The following is a 23,436-nucleotide window of genomic DNA, read 5'->3' on the forward strand; positions in this document are numbered from 1 at the left end:
AGAAGGCTGATCGCCGAAGAATTGATGCTTCTGAATTATGGTGCTGGAGGAGACTCTCGAGAGTCCAATGGACTGCAAGAAGATCAAACCTATCCATTCTGAAGGAAATCAGCCCTGATTGCTCACTGGAAGGACAGATCCTGAAGCTGAGACTCCAATACTTTGGCCACCTCATAAGAAGAGAAGACTCCCTGGAAAAGAACCTGATGTTGGGAAAGATGGAGGGCACAAGGAGAAGGGAACAACAGAGGACGAGATGGTTGGATAGCATTCTCGAAGCTACCAGCATGAGTTTGACCAAACTGCGGGAGGCAGTGGAAGACAGAAGTGCCTGGCGTGCTCTGGTCCATGGGGTCACGAAGAGTCGAACATGACTAAATGACTAAACAACAACACCTTTCCCCAACACAGTGCCTTCCAGATGTTCTGGACCACAACACCCATCACTGCTGATCATTGGCCGTGGCGAGGAGTTGTGGTACAGAACATCTGGAAGGAACCAAATTGGGTAAGCCTTCCCTAGACAGTTGATGCCAACTACTGCATGCCGTTCTAAGTGTGATGAGCTCATGATGTGACTCATTGTAAGAAATCCTCTTATGGTTCAAAGTTGGCAGGATTTTTTCTTCTTCCAGACTGAAAAAGAAAGTCAATGGAGAAGATTTATTTTAATGTTGATTGGTATTTGCTTAATGTCATCACGTTTCAATAGAGCATTTCTTCGTATTGCTAGGTAGAATCAACATACGTTCCTCTTATTTACCTCTTGCCGATTCAATCAATAATTAACACTCCTGCTTATCAAAATGGCTCAACGACATGTTTAACTTACAAAGCAATGGGGGGCCTGTTATTTTCATTTTCTTCATCCAGAGATCTCTGTTGCATATTAACTGAATGCCCTCCCCACCCGCAGCCATTCCATTACAAGTGTGAAATACCGACAGTGGTAATATGATAGCAAAGTAAATGTCATGGGTTTAAAGGGACTGGGAGGATATGTATTTACCACCTGCAGAAATCATATGTTGATTAAATTTATGAATGTTGCTTTAATATTCCAGATATGCCTATCTAGTACCATCAGGCAAACATCAATGTTAGATGCCAAGCTCCTGCAATATTGCCACCAGTTCATTCACCATACCTTTCCTCCTTTATCAGAGAGGCCAAACACATGCAATAACGTGCCATCAAACTGCAGCAGGTAAAACTAGCCTCTGAATATTATTTATTGGCATGTGGATGCAGATTACATGGGCACTTTATTACCTGTTAATTTACCACCTGCTGACTGAAGGATGGTAAAAGTCTAGTATTTGTTTTATAGGAATTCATTATGCCATTAACCTTTCACTCCTCTGGGCCACACGGAAGGGTTTCTCCGGTTAAATCACTCCTGTAATAACCTTCTCCAAATGAAAATAGTGATTCATAGCATTCTCATGGAAAGTGCAAGGCTAAGTAAATGATTTCTGAATGCTCTATATACAAAAGCACATTTTTGCAACGACAAGTTGGTTGGATTGCAATCCCCAGAAGAACAGCAGGAGGAGTCAAATGTGCTGGGTTGTTTTGTTTTGTTTTTGTCTCTGTGGCTTACTTTCCTGTTTCATTTAATTTTGTCGGCTTAAGTAACCAGGTCCCTGTTATATATTTATGTCCATATATCTGTATGTATGAATTAAAGGAGAGAAAACTACATTTACTTTCAAGTGGCATACACAATGCAAATATTACGTGTTTCTGCTGTGTGGTGGTGAAGTCCATCTCAAGTGCTCTACAAAGCAATTGCCTGTAGTTACGTTGTAAAGTAATACAGCTTGGAATGGCAACATTACTGGTTTCATTCCAGTAGTCTTTCTTGCTTCTCACATTGATCTGAGAAGGAACGCCAGACAGCGCACAGATCCTAAACATTTACACCCATATATTTCTCCTCCCACCAGTGCCAGAATATGCTACTGGAATGCCATGTTTTATGTAATGCTGAAGTATTTTTAGCTTTTGGCATCAAACAGATCAAATGACATTCTTGTCTCATTTATTTATATACCATCATTCATCTAAAGTTGAATCCAACAATTTTTATAAAAAAATCGATCCCAATAAGACCATAAGAAGACAGAAATTTTTAAAAGGCAGAAAAAGGTTCACAGATGAAGTGCTTTTTTCTGGGGGGACACAGGTGTACGCATACCCCTAAACATTTTGTGATTCTAAGTTTGGCCTCATTGGGGGGCAGTATTTCAATATGAGTAGTAAAATGAGAGTACCCCTATACATTTTTTTTAGGGGGGAAAGCACTGCACAGATGCATCACACTTTAAAAGCTGATATGAATGAAAATGTTTTTCCCTGATGCCTAAGAGACAGTAAGAATCATAATGCAAAGTCTCATTGGGAAAGACATTCCATAGTCTAGGCATCACCACTGAAAACTCCCTCTTATGCATCCCAGTGCTCTTCATGTCATCCTAATTTGAACAGAGTTGCACCATCCCTGTTGGGCCATTCTCAGTGAAGAACCATGCTGTGCCGCTTCTTCTTCTGATTGCAACTCTACTGCTCTTTGAAGCTAATGGAAAGACTGATCGGCCAGTTGCCACCTCATATTGAGGTGAATCTTTACCCCACCCCCTTAAAGTTGTTTGAAACGTCCATTCTTCTGTAGGACACAAATGGAGCCATAGAAGTGTGAAGTCATTTTTCAGCCTAGATGATCATACAGTCTAGATGATCATATATGGTCCACTTCGTGAACTTATTGGGCAGTCTTCAAATTCCTGTGGTAGAGGCACATGCCCTCTCATCAGTAGGGAGGCATCCACTTGTTCAAATGAACCTATCCTCTCTTTGCACACCTAAATCTGTCCTGCCCCCCCCCCCCAGTGCTTCAGAGCAGATTTGGGAAACTGGAGCACAAAGAGAGAGGAAGGAGGAGAAGTTACATTGCAAATATGGAAATCCCTGCGCTGGGAGATCTGCTTAGGTAGCAGATCATCCATAATCTGCGATGTGAGCACTTGTGGAGACCTGAGCAGATTTGCCCCATGAGAAATAGCAAGTGTTGGTGGTGGGAGTCCATGTCATTCATAATTTGTTGTTAGTTTCTTATTATATTATGTACATGATGGCAGAGGATGGCTGTCTGTTTCTCCACAATGGGGACTGGAGTGCTACTCATTAAGCATAGGAAATGGGCCCTTCATACTATCTGCAATGAAATCAATTTCCAAATGTCTCTATTAAGGACAGTAGCAGTTGTCAAAGTAGCTGGTTGTTTTCATCCAGAGTTTCACAACAGCATTTCCTGCCTATTCCAAGTAGACACACTGGGGCAATATGTACCATGTTCAAAACAGTTTGATAGTTGGGCATTTGGATTATTGGTACATCTGTCTAAACCAGAATACTGGTCCATCAGACATTCTTGTTCCAAATAAAGCCTTGACCCATAGTATAAAGAGCTCTTGAATAAAAGATTGATATAAACGGCACTAATTAGATTTTTGTTCATGTCGCTGAAATCATTAGTGGAGGAATATAAAATATCCCATACATATTTTGCTAACACCACCTCTCAGTTTTTAATGTTTGTTCTGAAATTTGCATGTTTAATGATATGCTGTTTTTCCCCATCACAGTAGTAGTCAAATTATGCAAAAACTTAATTTATTTCAGCCTGTTCCAAGTAATTGTTTTCTACTGCTTTTTATGTTTCCATCTTTTTTAAAAAAGAAAAAAGAAAAATCCATGAACATATAAGAGCATAAACATATTTGTAACCAAAAGAAAGTAATAAGAAAGGGAGGAGAGAGGGAGGGAGAGAGAGAGAACTATCAATGGCTACCCTGCAAGGAAAACAATATACCACTGCCATAAATTAAAACTTTTTCATTTTTGTTATTTTAAAGATGTTTTTCAGGAGGTCCACAATGCAAAGTTTTGTCGCTAATCACCAGTGTTAGTTGGCAGGCATCAAACATTTCAAATGCTGCCATATCTTGCCAGCACAGTCTGAATATTATTAGCATCATTTATATAAAAAATAAAACTTTGCCAAAGCTTTTAGAATTGCCTCTCAATTTGTCTCTGGCTCAATTGTATTTTATTCATTAGTTTTGCCATAATCATTAGAAACCATCTTTGTCCATACCTTTATGGACAGATCACATGAGTTTGTACACTCAACCAGGCAGCTGCTATGTACCACTTGTTGCAAGTAGGATAGCAAATCTGCAATTCATGATTTCCAGACATCACTAAACAAAACCACAGGGATCAATGGGAAGCAGCAGAGTAAGTTATTACCTTCATCCTTCCTGCAGAATGCAAATATATTTCCCTCCATCCACCATCATGAAAGGATAGCATCTCTTCCCAGCATTAGGGTGTGTGGAACAGCCATTTCCCCTTAATCCCATATTAGGGAAATATTTTTTTTCCACACACTGTTTCTACACTTAAAGCCCAGCATTCACCAGGAACATAACAACCATTGGAAAAGCTCTACCAATTCGTCTCATCCTTGTAGATGGGAATATGGGCTATGAGCCAGGAATATGCAGGTTTGAAAATCAACTCTCACCAATTCACTTCCAATGAAAAATTAACTCAAACCCTTGGAAGATTATTGTCAATTGACAGTAAGGCTGCTTCTTCATTTATTTCTCACACTTTCCATCCTCAGATAATGAAGGCTGCCTAACAATAGTATTATAAAAATGCAGACTAGTAAGTCAATAAATCACCTGTCAAAATTAACCTTAAAAATCAGCATAATCACTGCCTACGCACAGCAGCAGCAGATGTTTTCAGAAGAAAAGGTGATGAAAGCTCACTGGATTTTTTAAAAAGAATTTGCAGAATCCTGTAATAGAGCCAGGTGGGCAACCTTCAAGAGATGTTCCATATATGGAGTAGAAAAGGTCTTATCTCTTGTGCCATGCATCTGATGAGGGAGGGATCTGCGCAGGATTTTAGTGGTGGATTTTTGTGGTTCACAAGCAAGGGGGTGGTTCTTCTGATACAAGAGAGTGCAGTTTTCTGGTTGCTAGGGCAGGGACAAGATGCACATGTTGAGGCGTGGCAGTGGGATGTTTACCACAATGCCAGGCTTCAGCCAGCCTCTGCTGGACATTAAGAAGTTAGGAGTTGGTGTATTTCAATAGTTAACTGGTCACATATGGACAGGGAGGTGCAGAAATTTTAATTGGGTGGGAAGAATGAGAACATGTAAGCACCCTTAAGCACTTTTGAACATTTTAGGGCTACTCAGTGTGTGGGAAAGTGAGCTAGGATATAGAGCAGATGTGGTGAACAATTGGCCCTACAGATGTTGCTGAGCTACACCTTTCATCATCTCAGCTTGCTGGGTCTGATGGGTATTGTAGTTTAGCAACTTAAGGAGAGGCAAATGTTCACCACACTTGATTTCTAGCATCCTTGAGGATAACCTTGCCCAGAAGGGGTAGAAAGCTTCAGTATTCAAGGTAATGGTGTAGTCCAGCTAATGGAGTTAGGACTTTTCACACTCTTTGACCCGGGCAGGGTTTTGGCTTCCCCAAGTTACTATATTTTCCGCTCTATAAGACGCACCAGACCCTAAGACGCACCTAGTTTTTGGAGGAGGAAAACAAGAAAAAAAATATTCTGAATCCCAGAAGCCAGAACAGCAAGAGGGATCGCTGCTTTCGCTGCGCAGCGATCCCTCTTGCTGTTCTGGCTTCTGGGATAGCTGTGCAGCCTGCATTCGCTCCATAAGACGCACACACATTTCCCCTTACTTTTCAGGAGGGAAAAAGTGAGTCTTATAGAGCAAAAAATACGGTAGTTAACCAAGACCAACTACCTGCGCCCTTTATTTACCCACCTCTGGAAGATATTTGCAGTAATAACTGAGGCCCTAGTTCAACCCATCCTGTCTCTTGACTCTTCATTCTTGGTCTGTTTGCAGAACAACCGGCAGGCACCAGGAGCAAATGAAAAGAGGAAGTTCTTGAAGATTAGCTACTAAAATCCTTGTTTCACAGAACGAAAGGTGGGGGGGGGGGGATTCACGGAGGCATTAAAACAGACAAGTGCATTAACAATTTTAAAATAAGCTTTTTATTACTTAATATATTTTCACCCTAAATTCTAAGTATAGCGGAAAAGCAGAGAACACAGCAGCGCCGCATTAATTTTTCAAGCCCTAATGTGCTAGACAGGGAATAAGTTATTACATCTGTTGCCCTCTGGGAGGAAAGAATGAAAAGCACAAAAATGATTCTCCCCCGTTAGGACTGAATCACTGAATAACAGCTGATTTATGCAGGAGAGACACAAAAGGAAAGCTTACAGCAGCTTTTGTGTCATCATTAGGAGCGAACACTGCACTCTACAACCAGTGCAGCAAGATTAGGAGACATGGCGGGGCTTATTTGTTCTCCTCAAGGGGGCCTTTACAATTAGAGGAGAATTTCAAATGAGCATCTCATGCACGCTTGATGATAATCTGCGTGGAAGATACTCCTTTTTCATGTCAGAATTGCAGCCTGTGTACCTCTCCTTGGAACATTCACCGGAGGAGGAGAAAGACAATTGCCTTGGAAGATCCCCAGACAATATGGCGGTTCCAGTTGAGGTGCTTCAGAGAAAGTTCCCACTTTGTGTTATGCTCTTGTGGAGTGAAATGCCAGACTTTTGGATCAGTTCCTGGAGGGAAGGAAAACATCCCATGAAGTTCTTCCTTTTTATTGAAATGCGGAAGCATCTGCTGGTTTCTTGAGCGAATTTGGTAGGCAGGAAATGGAAGCCAGAAGTGCCTTTTCATAAAGATCACCTCCTTCCATATCTAAAGTCATTGCCAAGTACATCTTGATAGAGACCTAGAATAATGAGCCAGTAAGCTGAAAAAGCTACCCATTTGTGAAGGGAAAGGAACATTTGGACATCACAGAGAGAGAAGGGAAATCAGTGTTTTCTTCCTGCCATTTAATAGGCACAACACACACACGGGAATTTCACCTCAATGGCTGTCCTTCCCCCTCCTGCCATGCAGGAAAGGCAGGGAATGTGGTCCAGGGTCTGTCAGGGGTGGATTGGGGGAGGTATTGGATCCGTTATCTTGGAATGCCCTTCAAATGAGGATGTGTCCTGATGCTGTACTTAGGTCTCATTCACTTGTACCATGCCTAGAAAGCATGGGTCTGAGTGATTTCCCACATGCCCCACTCTTTTCCAATTTGTTTGCAATAGATCGGAACAAATGTCAATCTCGGGGGAACCCAAATAGCCATTTGCTCTGATTGAGCGCTAAAAAGTGGTTTTCCATGTGGGAAAGCAATGGGAGAAGAGGAAGTTTCTCTCCCATTGGGATCACAGGATCTTATACTGAATCAGATCAATGTTCCATCTAGCTCAGGATTTTCTACTTTGAATGAAGGGTTTCAGCCAACACTCTTTCCTGAATATACCTTGAACCCAGAACTTTGAGAGCTTCTGCATGCAGAACTGCTACTCGACCACTGAGCCAAGGCCCCTCCCTAATTAATGAGATCAATGGGAGGGGGAATTGTTTTTGTTGTTGTTTAAAGCTAACAGTGGGACCATTTCAAAAAGGCAGAGTGTATCCATTACCACCACCTTCTGCCTTGCTTGAGCAAGGTCTCTAGATCTTTGGATTAGGCTCATTTTTCACCTTCCTTCTCCACCCCTGCCTTGTTATTGCTTAGCCAGTTTACAATAGTTCAGTCAGTAGGTTTGGGCACTATGTTGGGTGAAATATTTCTGCATTGCAGGGTGTTGAACTGGATGATCCTCATAGCCCCTTCCAACTCTACAAGTCTATGATTCTATGAATTCTATACCAGCTTACCTGGGAGTTAGTCTCATTGAACTCAATAGGACTTATTTCTAAGTAGACACTACGGGATTGCATTTTAATAGATCATTTTTAAGGTCCAATTTCTCCCTTTGGGTTTCAGGCTACTACTTATTATTAGCCCCAAACCAACTACTCTAGGAAATTTAAATTGTTCAGTATTCTTTTTTCATTGTTACCAACAGAAGGGATGGAAGATAAACTGTTCCAAGGGTTAATATATCATAGTAGTGTATTGGCTGTGTGCCTCCCCCTTTAAGGAGACACTCAGACCTGGTAGCCATTTGGATTTGAGGTTTGAAAATTCTGTCAACACCTACACTTGATGAACAAACATGGTCTCTTGGCTGCCTGCAGTTCCAACCATCTGTTTGAATGACAGAATTCCTGCCTGTCTCATAACTTGGTTGAAGTGTCTCTACTTGGATTGTTGAAGTGCCAAGTAGTATAAGTTCTGCAGCATCAAAGTGAATTGACTCAAGAAATACCTCATCTTCTATACAGTGCCTCAGTTTGGTTAGACGGTACTACTGGCACCAGGAACCAAAACATTTGTAAAGAACTACATAACTTTTAGAAGACATCTGAAGGCAGTCCTGTATTGGGAAATTTTAAATGTTTGACATTTTATTATGCTTTCCTATTTTGCTGGAAACTGCCCAGAGTGGCTGGGGAAACCCAGCCAGATGGGCCAGTATAAATAATAAAGTTGTTGTTATTATATTTACCTATATATTAAAATAGCAGAAAGGCTGAATGGGAGAAGCACATTACTCTGGGGTAGGTGGGTATGTAGTTGTCAAGTGGACACTTTGCTATACAGAGTATTTGATATAGCCAAACAAACCCAAAAGAAGCATGTTTGCCATTAACATTTTCCATGTAGACGATCCTATAACAGCCATTGGCTCTGGGTTGTTCTTACAGCACTTTAAGTAAACAGAGCATTCTTGAGTTGTGCCTTCTCCCTGAACCCTTTATAAGGACCATATTGCTACTGCTGGTAGGAAGCAGGAATAAGCTTTAGACTTCCATTATCCTCAGCCAGCATGGTGAAGGGTAATAGAAGCTGTAATCCATAGTATCCGGAAGGTAGTATTGCCTACCCCTGGCCTAAACTGACCATTTTAGAATCAGAGCTTCATAATGTGCCCTCTTCACAAAGGGGGTTCCTCTTCAAGATCAAGCTGGTAGGTTTAGGGACTCCTGGGCATGTTTTGAGGTGTTGATAAAAGAACTGTCGGTGCTATAGACATATTGTTTATCAGTGAAATGTGGTATGTTCCATTACCAAGGCTCTGGAAAAAACCTGAATGACTGCTAGATGGTGTTCCAAGATTTGTAATTAAATAAATGTGGGGATTTTTCTTTTTCTTTTAAAGAATGAAATAAAAGGACAAGCACCACACAAACAATATTGGCTTTCTGCACATGATGAGTCATCAGCTTTGGTCATATATTATTAGACCATATGGTGGTGTGCCAGGATGAAAGTACTTGAGTATCAATTCATAATGAAGCCTCACTTTGCATCCTCTCACCGTTCATCCAAATCATCGTGTTCTGCATTTTCATGATGTACAAGTTGCAAAGAATGAAACAGCATTCTTTGAAAAATTGTAATACCTGGCGTGATGAATTTAGTGTTGTTCTGGATACTGTTCTCCAGTTCCTTGACATTTGTTTCTTTTTCTGCAAAAGAGGCTTCTTCTTTTTCCTACCTCATTCTCAGGGCACTTGAGAATTTCTTGAGAATTTCTGTGTGGGTATGAGCTTACCTTTTCATTGTGGGTTGTGTCTGTCTGTTTCCAGTAAACATTTCTCCAGCAATCTGCAGCCTCCCCAGCTGCCTTTGCTTCCTAATCTGAAAAGGTCCCAAGGGAGGAGTTCCTTTAGGGTGTCTTCACATGGGTCTTACTTGAAGCACAGGCACCAAGGATGGCTTCAGAGTGCAGACCACTTATGAGATGGTCAATTGAATGAATGGAAGGAATATACACAAACACCCATTGGCTGCTTCAAGAGTAAAGCAAGCACATGAAAACCCCTGCGTTAAACCCATGAGATTTTCAACAAAATATTATTTCTTTCAAATGCAATTTCTACTCTCATTAACTTACGGTTAAAAAAAATGTAGGAGAAATTTTCATCACAGCAATAGATGAATTGCCTCTTCTTCTTATGGTGATTGACAGTGTCTTATAAATAAGGATGGGATTTTCTGAAAATCTTGCTGCTGAGTTTATCCACACAGGGTTTTTTTTTCTTTCCTAATTCCTGTTTCATTCCTTGATCTTAATGAGAAGATCAAGTCTTTAAGGGTTCCATGAAAAATATGAGTGGTTCTTGCATATCATACACCCTAAGTTTCTTAAAGGAACCAGCTCCTAAGCAGATATACAGTGGTACCTCGGGTTACATACGCTTCAGGTTACAGACTCCGCTAACCCAGAAATAGTGCTTCAGGTTAAGAACTTTGCTTCAGGATGAGAACAGAAATCGTGCTCCAGCGGGGCAGTGGCAGCAGGAGGCCCTATTAGCCAAAATGGTGCTTCAGGTTAAGAACAGTTGCAGGTTAAGTACAGACCTCTGGAATGAATTAAGTACTTGACCTGAGGTACCACTGTATACAGCAATGCCTGTAACAATATAAATATATGTACGAATTAGGATGCAGATATATTTTTACAATGGATTTAATAATTGTCACTTTTCCCCAGAAAAAGTCCCCGTGCCAGAGTGCACCCTGTCTCATCTTTAAAAAGTGGGGGGCAGTGGAACGGAAACTCATTGGGACATCTATGTCACTGTCTGGTTTTGAAGTTGAAGTCAGTTGTTCTAGAGCAGGGCTAGAACTTCAGAACCAGTCACGACTCCTAAGTGCTGTGCCCACTGCCAAATATGCAGCGTTACTAGCCTGAGTAAAGGCCTCTTTCTTACTTACAAATGAGACCCTCTCTGTGTGTTTGGGCAAGAGCCAGAACAGCTTAATAGCTCCAATATTGTAGATGAGACCTTCTAAATAGAATCTTACAAAGTCCTTCCATACAGTCTCTCTCTCTCTCTCTCTCTCTCTCTCTCTCATCTTCGTTTCACCTAACTGTGGTATTGGTTATAGGCTTTCCCCACTAATATGTGTCATGCCGTAGGAAATTCCCAGGTGAACATATTACTATATATATATGCTTTTATACCTTTAAAAGACTTTTGATGAATTCATTGGCTCAGATCTTTACATGGAGTCTTTTCAGTATGCTCACCATAAGTTGCTCTTTGTTCGTCTGCTTTGAAAAGCTCTTCACCGTTGCGCAGTCCTATCAGATGACAGATAGGACTGAATTCCACTGGAACCGTTCAGACTCTACCATTGTGATGAGATGCTAAGGTCAATAAGCCTATGAGATACTGTTGAAGGGACTGTGTAATTGGGACTTAAGGATGAGATGGCACAAGTTTGCACATGTGCAAGTCAGATGCGCTCTCTCTCTCTCTCTCTCTCTCTCACACACACACACACAGTGATTATTGTTGTCCTGTTGGTGGGCAAGGGATAAACAAGCAGAGGCCTGGGAAGGGAACCAAGTTTGACCTGATCCTGTTAAAAATCTGTCTAAAATGTATAAGTTGTTTTACAATGTTAAAGAAAAATATGATGAAAATGATGTATAGATGGTATTTGACTCCTGTTAAACTAGCAAAGATTTATCATAATTGTGATAACCTACGTTGGAAATGTAAAGAAAAAGAAGGAACTTTTTATCACATGTGGTGGACCTGCCCCAAGGTGAAAGACTTATAATGAATTGGAAAAAATGTTGAAATATACATTTATAAAGAAACCAGAGGCCTTTCTTCTTGGAATAACAGGTTTGGAATTGCCCAAGAAAGATGTTAAATTATTTTTGTATACCACAACTGCTGCTCAAATCTTACTAGCTAAGAAGTGGAAAAGGCAAGAACTACCAACTGTGGAAGAATAGCAGATGAAGATGATGGACTTTTTGGAGCTAGCAGACCTGACCAGAAGAGTCCGCGACCAGAATGAGGAGTAGTATCAGGAAGAATGGACATGGACGAAATTTAATGACTACTTGGTTAAATATGTTAAGTTAAATTAATTGGAAAAAGCTTGCAATTACTAGTTAGGCTTAGGATTTAAATAAGTAATGAGATGAATTATTATGTTTAATGCTGAATTGGGAAGAAAGAGTGATGTTAAATGATTAAGTTAAGATTATAAGAACCTTGATTTGGAAAACTGTTAAAATGATTTGCATTGAAATTCAACTAGGGAGATACAAGGAAGTCACTTAACAATTTTAAGAAGATTAGTTTCAATAAGGTTATGATTTATGTTTGTCTGTTTATTTGTTGGTGTGTTTCTTAATTCTGTGAAAATCAATTTTAAAAATTGGGGGGTGGGGGGAGTTTGACCTGATCCTAACAACTCCCCCTTATTATTCAGCTCAGCTGCTTTGACCCACTTGGCAATCAGGATTGAAAAGAGGGGAAAGAAATATGAGAGAACTTCTGTTGCTAATACACACTAAGGTTGGGGGGGGTTGGGAGGGGTCAAGAAACAGAAAATGTCTCTTCTTATCAGAATTGCAGAGGAGGAGAACTCAACCCAAACATTTGTTCAGGCAAGGTGAGGTGACCACCTCAGGTGGCACGTTCCACAGTAGCAGCATATCCCATTGTAGTCCCCCCCCCCTTGTTCCTGATGTAGATCTTCACTTACGCCTTCTTCCCTGGTGGGGAGGCAGGGTGCCATTTTTTGGTTCACCTCAGGTGCCAAAATGTCTTGGGCTAGGCCTGCCTTTGTTGCTCATCACGCTTCAGAGAAATGCATTGAAGAGCCCCTTCCCTATTTCATGTGTAGCGAGTAATAAGTACAGCCCATGTCACTCTTCAGAACTTGCTCAACTCAAAATATGGCCCCTGATAGAAGCTAGATGCAAATGAACAATGCAGAAATGTGTTGTGTGAGATGATGATGAACAGGATCTGGGTTATCACAATGATCATGAACCACCATGATCTGAGAATTTGCACCAGAGTTCATTAATGGAGTGATTGCAGATTGAGATCCACATTTTACACACACACACACACACACCACTCGATCCCAAGACTAGGGCTGGAGGAGAAATCATATGGATGGAGAGAAAAAATGGTAAGCATATTAAACCAAGTCATGTTTACTCTTTTAGTGTAACCCAGAACCAAGAAAATAAAGAGGTGATTAACCAGTTTTGTGGGTTGCCCTACAAGTCTACATCACAAAGCAAATGTCAATGCCGGCAGCTGCAGATTATGGAGTTATACTGAGACAAAGCCAACCTTAAAATTGCTGTAGCATGGGTCAGATAGCACAAAAATCACAGCAGTTCTAAAATAATTGATTTATTTAAAAAACAAATATTTCCTAATTGAAATACAGATTTCAATTAGGGTATATTTGTTTTTAAATAAGCCCATTCTTTTGCAATCTGTTTTAATTAGAACCTGGATTTCTGTGTCAGCAAGAAAGTTTTCAGCTGTGGGTGCATAAGTGATTCAAGTGAATGCGGTTGCTTTTGGTATAACAGTATTCTTGAAATACTTGGAGGAGCCTCTGTCTCTTTGCCCATTAATGGTTGCTTCAGAAGCTGAAGCTCTGTGGTCCCTGGTCTGGCTCAGATTGCACTGCGTATGGTCCTTCTACATTAGCATCACCTCCTATTGGAGTATGTGGAGAAACACGACTAACACCCAGCAGCATCTCATCAAATACTTTCATCCTGGTGTGTGTTCCAGATCCTTCAGCTGAGGTGGTGCTAATGTAGAAGAATAATGTACAATGGTCTTCGATAACGCCTTCCTCCCAACCATCTCTGGAGCTGCTTAAGCAAGACCTGTGTGTCCTATGGGAAGACAGATGCCTGGAAGCACAGGCTAGGGATCATATATCATTGGCTCCTAAAAGGACAATCCATCTGCCTGAGAGAATTCTGTTACTCTATATTCTAGTCCATTTTGTAGTAGTAGTAGCATTCCAAGACTGTGTGAGTTATGAGCCTGAGGCAAGGAAGGACTTGTTCCTGTTAACAAAGGTGCGTGTTCTGTTTCCCCGGGTACATAAGGGTTAAGTAGTTCCACTGTGCCTTAATATTGATAAAAGTTTCTAATCTAATTTGTCAAGCTCGGTCCATGAAGAAAAGCTCTGGGATGTGCTGACCAGCAATTTCATACACTGGTGTGACTTGAAAGTGGGCTGTCAGTTTAAATTAAGGAAAAGGCACAGCAGCAGCAGCCCTGCTTTTTCAACTCTCAGTTATTAAGCAAGTGTTTTAAATGTCTAACTGCCTCAAATCGTCATCTTTTACCTGGTTTCTTTTAAGGATCTACAAGCTTTCCATACAGCATTTTCATCCACCCTGCTGATTCAGTCTGTACATTGCATCAAAGATAATCCAAACTGCATGATGGAAGCTGGAAAATGGAAGTCAGGAGTCCACACCAATTCTATAAACCCAAGATAGGGAACTGGTTGCCCTTCCAGATATTACTGGTCTATAGTACCCCAAACCTCTGGCATTTGGCCATGTTGACTGTGGCTGATGGGATTTGCAGCCCAACAATGCCTGCAGGACCACATGTTTACCATCCCTGGTAGAAACAGTTGAACTGGGTGTTAAATCCCTTTGAATTCATTGGGCATATCATCTGAATAAACATGTTCATGGATGGACTGTTGGGCTGTTGAAACTCCACTGAAATTATTGGGACGCGAGCAAGTTACTTTGGCCAAAGTTGCAGCTTATTGCTATAAATAGAAGGCAAGACCATTTTAAACAGTGAGCCTTTGATTTCATAGTCTAAAACACAAATGCCCAGCTCTTGGAAAGGGCTAGGATTTCTTTTGTGCGAGGGCAGGGAAGGAGAAAAAACTTGTTATTGAGTGAAGCTTTGAAAAGTCTTTAATCCATTGCTGTTACAGACAGGGATGAAAAGAGAATGTCTCTCCCTCAAGCGCTCATGGGAACTATGATGACCCTGCAAATGGCCTTTGTGACGTGAGCAAAACTTTAAAACTTCAACTCCCTGCTGAGCTTGACATTCACTGGAAATGATTGCAATCCATGATAGCACAGAAGTTTGTACCTTTTACTCAGAGTAGAGCTATTGAAATTAATGGACCTAAGTTAGTCATGGGTATTAATTTCAATGGGTCTACTCTGAGTTACATTACAGTTAGTTGACTGCCACCCACAACATATTTTCTTCTCCTTTTACTTGTTTTCGATGTCAGTTTATTAACTATGATTAGTATGTGTAGCTATACCATCAAATTCTCTATCACCATCAACTCTCAGGTTGAAAACAGATTTCACTGATACAGAAATATTTTCTGGAAAGTACTTCATGTGAATAGGCACCTTAAAAATAATTGCACCCCATCCACCCATCCCATTACTGCTTCTCTGCCATTCGCCTTTTCTCAGCAGGTCTACCTAAAGGGGTCCTGGATTGAGAGTCCCATGGACTGCAAGAAGATCAGGAAATCAGCACTGAGTGCTCACTGGAAGGACAGATCGTGAAGCTGAGGCTCCAATACTTTGGCCACCTCATAAGAAGAGAAGACCCCCTAGAAAAGACCCTGATGTTGGGAAAGATTGAGGGCACAAGAAGAAGGGGACGACAGAGGACAAGATGGATGGACAGTGTTCTCGAAGCTACCAGCATGAGTTTGACCAAGCTGCGGGAGGCAGTGGAAGACAGGAGTGCCTGGCGTTCTCTGGTCCATGGGGTCACGAAGAGTCGGACATGACTAAACGATTAAACAACAACAAAGCAGATCATGGGGATTTCTGCACAGGCCTAATAGCAATGCACATCTACCCCACATCACCAGTGCAATTTAGCAACATGGGCAAGTCTTTTTGTTGTTCCCCTTATTAATCTGGGAGACAGAAATCCTTGCTGATCTACTGCGGGTTACTGAGACATCTGCAGACAGATACCAATCTACCTTCTGTCCACTCCTGGACTATACATATAGACCAATCTCCCTACTTTAGATGGCATCACTTCAACCCATTGAGAGGGATGGGGAGGGTGACACAGGGCCAGAATAAAATTTACAGAGATTTACAGTTTCCAAATAGGGCTACAGAGGGAGAATAATCAGGGTTGTGTCCTCTGACCTCACTTGCTGAGGGTATTACAAAATGAAATAAAATGTGTTCTAAACCAATGGGGCTATGATTGTGATTATTAAATAAATTTGTATATTGCCCTTCATCTGAAGATCCCAGAGTGGTTCAAAACAGCAAAATACAAAGAGCTATGCCACAATTGATGTATCAAATTTTTTGGAGTGCCGTGAGAATTTTGTTGTTGTTCTGACCTTCTTTTGAATATTTGATGTCTGCATTTGATTTGAGTTCAGTATTTTATTTTATTGATACTATATGCTGAATACATGCTTCAACACAACGGAAACAATCCAACCTAAATGAAAAATAATTCAATATTTCACGCCTGACAGCTGATACATAATAGGTGATATACAATGCTGCATATTATTCAGTATGTATGGCAGCATTTCATAGATGACATGCAGCATTAATTTGTATTTGACAGTTGACTAGTGATGGGGATTGGTAATATCTGGTACACAATGCACATTTACTTAGCTTGCAAAACACAAATGCATTTGAGGTAAGCTCCTTTGTCCCTGAAAATGATCTTACGCTTGCAATTTAAATTGAGAACATTACGAGATTATGTGATTATGCTGTGCCTGGGTGGCCTGTGCTCCTGAGAATAGGTGCTGCTATGTTAGCAGTTGGTTGGTGCCTGCTGTTTCCATTGCTGAAATTGACCTGAACTTTGGAAAATGGCTATGCAATCTATAAAGCTATACTGTGCCTCCTTTCATTTGCCCAAGGGCAGGATATACATCATGTAAATGTGACCTTTGGTGTGTGTGTGTGTGTGTGTGTGTGTGGTGGAAGCAAGCCTTGTAACTTCCAACTGTTGGAAAAACAAGAATCACCAATCATTTCGTAGGGCAGAGGAAGAGAAAAAGGATCTCCCTTGCCATATTAGCAACCAAATTTTAAAAAATTCAACCAAATCAATCAATTTTTAAAATTTGGCATTTGTCAATCAACCACGTGGGAATAATTATATGATGTTTCAATGGCAAATGTATGCTGTGTTTTTATATTGTGATTTTATCCTGTGGACCGCCCTGAGACCTGCAGGTATAGGGCAGTATACAAATTTAAATAATAAATAATCATTTCAAATCTCAGTCTTTGTAGCCATTGTTCACTTACAGTTGACTGTTCTGTATGATTACAGGCCACAGGGTTAATGAACCAGGATTAGTGATGACATGCAAGAGATTCTATCATTGGATCCTTCATTTGACTTGGCTTTGATTTGCCTGCACAATTGATTGACTACCATAGTTAGCTTTTTCATAAATCTATTCTTCCTATGGTATGATTTCCCCACTGTTGCCCTTTCCACACACACACCATGTCATTAATGCTGCTGCCAACTCCTCCTCCAGGTGGCCTGCTATTGTTGTAAATACAAAGAATATTCTGGCCGCCAATCCTGGGACAAGATATTGTGATTCATGATGTTCACCGCTGGAAAAGAAACAATGGGTGGTTATCTAGGCAACATATGGGCCTCCCCGCTTATCCCCTCTACTACCATTCACAGACAGCCCTGCAAGGGTGTGCATGTACCAATAATGACATACAACAGCGGTAGCCAAGTGGTGCCCTCCAGATGACTCCCATCATCCTCTGGTAAATTAGCCAATAGTCAGGGATGATGGGATTTGTAGTCCAGCAACAGCCTGAGGGCAGCATGTTGGCTACCACTGCAATACAATTATGAATTATTTTTTTAAAAGTTTAAATGATTCATATCCAAAATGTTATTTTTAATTTGGAATTTCTCATTTGGTTTTCTGAATGGCAACATTGGAAAACCCACCAAACTGAGAGCATTTGCAAGCATCTGTTTCAGCTGTAGCCTCTGGCCTCCAATTGCAGATCAAGTAGGTGACTGGTGGAAAAAAATGTGGGCATACACATAAATGTGTAATTTATGCAAATTACAGCAGGATTGGAACCAGAGATCAGGGGCACATGGAACACTTTCCAAAATGTATCTCGAAGCTGTGAATTTCACAGATAGATTAAAAAAAAAAATTTAGCTCCTCAAGCACAAAGTATTAAATCACATACAAAGAAGATGAATCCAATAACAAAATTACTGCAACAAATGTACTGATTTTAACCTGAGTTAGTTTCATCTGGGTAGATTAAACATAGCTCATCTTGGAGCTAATTACCAAATTTCCTCATCTAAATGGATTTTCCCTATAATATTAAATACAATAAATGACCTGGAACATCAGCTGGTGACTTACATTGGCACATACTTAATCATCAAGTGACCTGGAGAGAGGGAAAGAAATTGCTGAGTATATTGATTCACCAAGAAAATGTTGTCAACGATTTACATAGCAAAAAACTAGACAATAGAAGTAAAACTTCTGGTCATTTCTCCAAGTTAATGTTTACAAGATGCATGTGCAGGAGCAGATTTGGGGTGAGGGGTGCTGAATAATGACTATGGTAAAAATAATAAAGGTCCTTTGTCCATGACCATATTTGTTCATGCAGAGATGAAGGCCTGTAAACATGGGTATTGCCAATTCCTTTCATCACCAAACTCCCTACAGTTGCAGAAACACACAAACACAATTGCATCATGACCACAGCAGCTGCACCAGGTCATAATGTGAAATTGAGGTACAAGCAGAAGATACCTCCTTGATCCAACTTTGTCAGTGGAGGCTCAGGTGGGCTTTATAGGCTAGGGGAGTGTGTTTCCAGCTCAGTCTTGTTCACCAGCTATAGCCTTTCCTGAACCATGCTAGCCTAGCCACATTCCTTTATGCTGTAGTATAAAGGAATTTTAGACTACTGTTACATTGTCCTACATTGGGCCTCCCTTCCAGATGATTTGGAAGCTCCAGCTTGTGTAGAACACTACCAGTTCTGAGTAGTGTGGCATAGTACTGGTTCTATTGTAGCCCTGTCCAAGTCCCAATGCCAAGCAAACAGAGACTAGGGACAGAATCCACATACTGTTATGTACTGAGCTGAATCCTAGAACAATAGGATCCAGAATGCAGCAGTCTGATTGGTCCGCAGGATCCACCCAATCCAGCTCCAGGTGGAAGTGAATCAGTGACCTGATTGACCTGCTCCAATTGGAGCAGCCAATCAGGCTTCTAGAGGAAGTGAAGCCGCAACCTCATTGGCCTACAGGAGCAGCCCGGAATTAGCCATTGTGTAAATAATGTATATATAGCTAGATGTTTTGGGGAAAGTTTCATTCATTGCTGCTACGAGCTGGATAAAGACCATGAAATTCACACTCTGAGTATATTTCACATACAAAGTCAGACAGTCCACAGATCCGCGAATCCAGATGATCACAGAGCCAAGGATCCAGATGGAGAGAAGCAGCAAGGGAGGGCTGGGAACCGCAGGCATTGTTTCCAGTATCAGACTGCTGCTGAGAGTTCTGTTTAAGAAGGCCAGAGACAACTGGTTCCCATCAGTGCCTTCTCTTTCCATGTTCTTGAAGGCTGCTTAGCTGCAAGTGGAGTCATTCCACCTTCTCCCCCTTTAGGCTGCTGTTCAGCAGACAAAGGTGACTCCTGGCCCATGACAGATTCTTCTGAATCCACTTTGGTCTCCTGTTCACTACAATCAGGCTCCTGTTCGCTACTGCTGCTAAAATATAAAACCCTAAATGGCTTGGGACCCAAATACTAGAAGGAGCACCTTTCCCTATATGTGAATCCCCCCATATGTGGATATTGAGAACTGTAGAGGATGCTATAGTTTTGCCATTGGAGGAAGCCCGTTGTGTTCAGGTGTGGGATGGGGCCTGTTGTGATCCCTCTTGCTATCTCCCAATTATAAAGACAGAGCAAAAGTTATCCAGAAGTACTTTAAGTACATGAAGTGAAACTTTATACTGCCTTCAAAACAAACATCATGTTTAGATGGACTGCCTTGTTAATTTTATTTACAAATGGTTATTTGGCTTCGGGCCCAAGTATATTTGCATGGAATCAAATCCTCTGAAATCGATAGGTCTTACTTCTGAAGGAACAGATTAGGCAGAGGCTGTTATGCTTCTTAAAACAAGTCCACAGTTTCAGTAGAAGGTCTGCAAAATCTTTTAGAAGTATTTATTTGAAGATAATTTGGCATGGCTGTCCAGGCCTGATACAGTCTGTCCCTTACTGCATGGCAGACCTGCAGTTGTGAGGGTGTGGTCAGTGGCAGGACTTGCCAGCACTTGGAACAGGACTCTCATGAAAGGGAGAGAAAGAATGGATTGGAACATCTCCTTTTTTGAACTGGCTTTTCTTATTTAGAAATAAAGTAGGTAATAGAGCACATTTTTAAAAAAAATAAAGAAAAGGAGACAGTGGTGTTCATTGGTTAGGCCAGGGTGGATGCCCTCATGCCCCTTCCTTGGGTAACATTCCTCAGGCCATACCCTTCATGGTCCCTGTTATCTGCTTTCCTTGAGTGCTTTTGCTTGACTGGAATGCATGCTTAGACTGTGATGATACCTCTTGCCTAGATGGAAAGGTAAGCACATGTATATGTGTAAAAGCCTGTGTTCCTGGAATGCAGCATCGCTCCTCCCATTTTTGTCACTGGCCCCACCCACATCTGCCACATGGCCCTCAGAAAATTCCTCTTGAGGGAATGTGGTCCTTGGTTTGTTTGTCCCCCGCCCCCTTCCCTGTATTAGGCTGTACCAACTGAGAGGCGACCAGAATAAGAGTTTCTCCTCATTTTGTATTGGCCACATACATAGATTTTAGATAATCCTTGAGAAATGCTGCTGAATTGATGTTTTCCTCCCCAAATCCACTTTATTGGTGAAACACAGAGATCATTTCAAGGTTAGGTCCTGGTATGAGTTCTGTATGCCCATTTATAAATTAGAGCAGGATGCTTTAGTCAATTAGTTGTGTGATTAATTGATTAAAGCGCAGGTTTTTTTAAGCCTTGCTGGTAATCGTGAGCGACCTTAAACAGAGGAATCTGCCCTCTTCACCCATCTGAGGGGAATTTAAAGTGAAGAGAGGGAGAAGTTGCAATACTGGCTGCAAGCCTGTTACTTTTGTAAAATTCTTTATGGCATATTTAAATGGGCAACATATCCTGTTCTTTCTCCAATTCATCTTCACAATCAGGCTGTGAGGTAAGCCACTACTATTCCCTTTTTACAGAGGATAAATTGTGGGAAGGCCACCCAATAAATCTAGATGTTGTCATGGGATTTGAGCCTAACAGCACAATCCAAAATGTGTTTATTAAGTACCCCTGAGTTTGAAGGGGACTTTGCTAGACTTCCTAGAACATGGTGTGTCCTCCCTCCACTACCCTTGACATAATTGAACCCTTGCTGGGGTGTGATTCTTGTCAGGAGTTCAGCCTACACTCGAGTAGGACCCTGGCAGAGACACATGCCCGACTGGCATGTTCCCTCCCTCCTGGTCAATCGTCTGGGAGCTTCATAAGCTTTCTTCAGCCCGAACATCACAGTGACTGATGCCAACCGACACCGGCACACTTAGGGATCCGCAGAGTTTACGCAGTTGCGTAACAGATCTCAGCAACTCAGCCTATTGGCTAATCTACTTTATTTACATATAAACACACACGGAGCACTGCAACATGGCTCCCTCTCTAGCATCAGACAGCAAAGAGAGAAAGAACAAAGGACAGTAGTCCCACTTCATGGAACACAGTAACACAAACATCCTGTCTCCGTCACTTCCCACTCTGTGGAGTCAAAACACACACCGCCATGTGAAAGACAACAATCCTGTGACTGCAATCATAGATCAGGAATTCTAACAATTCTTTCCTGGGGATCCATGCTCTTTTTACCTACACCACAGTGTGCCTCAGGCCCTAAATCCCAGATCTAAGTGGAGAGAGCACAGAAGGAGGAATTCAACAGTCTGCTCTTCTGATTACTTCCATCAGCACAAATGTCTCTGCAAAGCCTTTCCTTCTTCCAGGAGGGGAGGGGTTGTGAGCGGGAGACAATTCCCGCGTCATGGAGGGGGCGCTCCGCCCCCTGTTTCAACTCCAGGGCTGGCGCGCCACGCCCCTCCCCGGGTGGGCACCCAATAGGGAAGCTCAGGGGGCGTGGCTTGCTGCTCAAACACAGCCGCACCAGCTATCCCCACCATTATTCCCCAAGCGGGGATCGGGGACTCGAATCACAAACCCACTTTGTGCACACTTTTCCCAATGTACACATTTTTAAACCCTTTCTTTTCCCTTCTTTCTCTGTTTGTTGGATAGCTGCGCCACAAAATTCAGAGAACTAGAAACCTTGTAGGATATCTCTGTGCACACATTGCTTCAGGAAATGTGGATTAGGTAACTTTGCGTTAAAATGCAAACACATCTCTTTCCCTTCCCAAAACAAGACTTGGAGAAAGAGATTGGGTGGGTGAGTTGGAGAATGTGCAGGCCTCATGTTTCCATCCCATCTGTAAAGTTTTTGTTTGCTTATTTTAAGCAGAAGCAAAAACCCGCCACCAAAAACACACAATTCTCATGAGGGGTCCGAGGTTGATCTTTAAAGCTTAGTATTTATTTTCTCCGCAGCCAATCCAAGTTGTTAGAAACTCTTGCTGCTTGCAGTACTGGCACACTGAGACCTTCCAAATTGTGGCTGTAAAGGGCCCAGGGATGGACCCAATGTGATGATACACCTTTCCTCCCAGAATGTCATGGGTCCCTCCCAGAGCCATCTGCAATGACAACTGGAATGTCTGTGTGACAGTTGCTGCCTCATCAAGGCCTTCTAGCTAACTAGACCTATTGATACATAGCAGAAGGTGAGGGGACCAGACTTTCAAGCTGTCAGACATCATCTGCTGTTGCGTGTAAGTTTATTCAACCTCCCAGCACAAAGTGAAATATAATTTGTACACAACTAATAATTTAAAACCAGAGTTAATTAGCTAAATCCTGCTTAAAATGACTTAACAGGTCTATATTTGACCGTATGTCCTCTTGAACATGTCAAAGGTACAGGCGTGACATTTTTATTCCCAAATAATTTCTACTGACATATTTGGCGCTGAAAACCTTTCACAACTTGGCTGTTAACAACACTTAATTATCAGGAAGATTTTCTCTTTGAGGTGGCTGTATGTATGAGCGTACATGTGTTGTCGCCCAGTTTTTAGAAGGACCACGAGGGCCCTCTTCTCCATCTGGCCCAATGCATGCAATTTCTTAGCAGAACAGAAGATCAGGGGCTCAAGATAGATGCTGGATGTTCTCTAACTCTGTCTTCAACAATTAAGAGTGGCAACTCTCGACAAAGTAAGAAAGTTAAGTGTGAGTGGCAAACAGCTGGCTTGAAAAGCCTCTGGAGAAACAAACTCGTTTCCCTTACATTTAATTAACAAAAAAAGGAGAATGTGT

This window comes from Podarcis tiliguerta, assembly GCF_965153285.1.
Source record: "Podarcis tiliguerta genome assembly, chromosome: 1".
Lineage (NCBI taxonomy): Eukaryota > Metazoa > Chordata > Lepidosauria > Squamata > Lacertidae > Podarcis > Podarcis tiliguerta.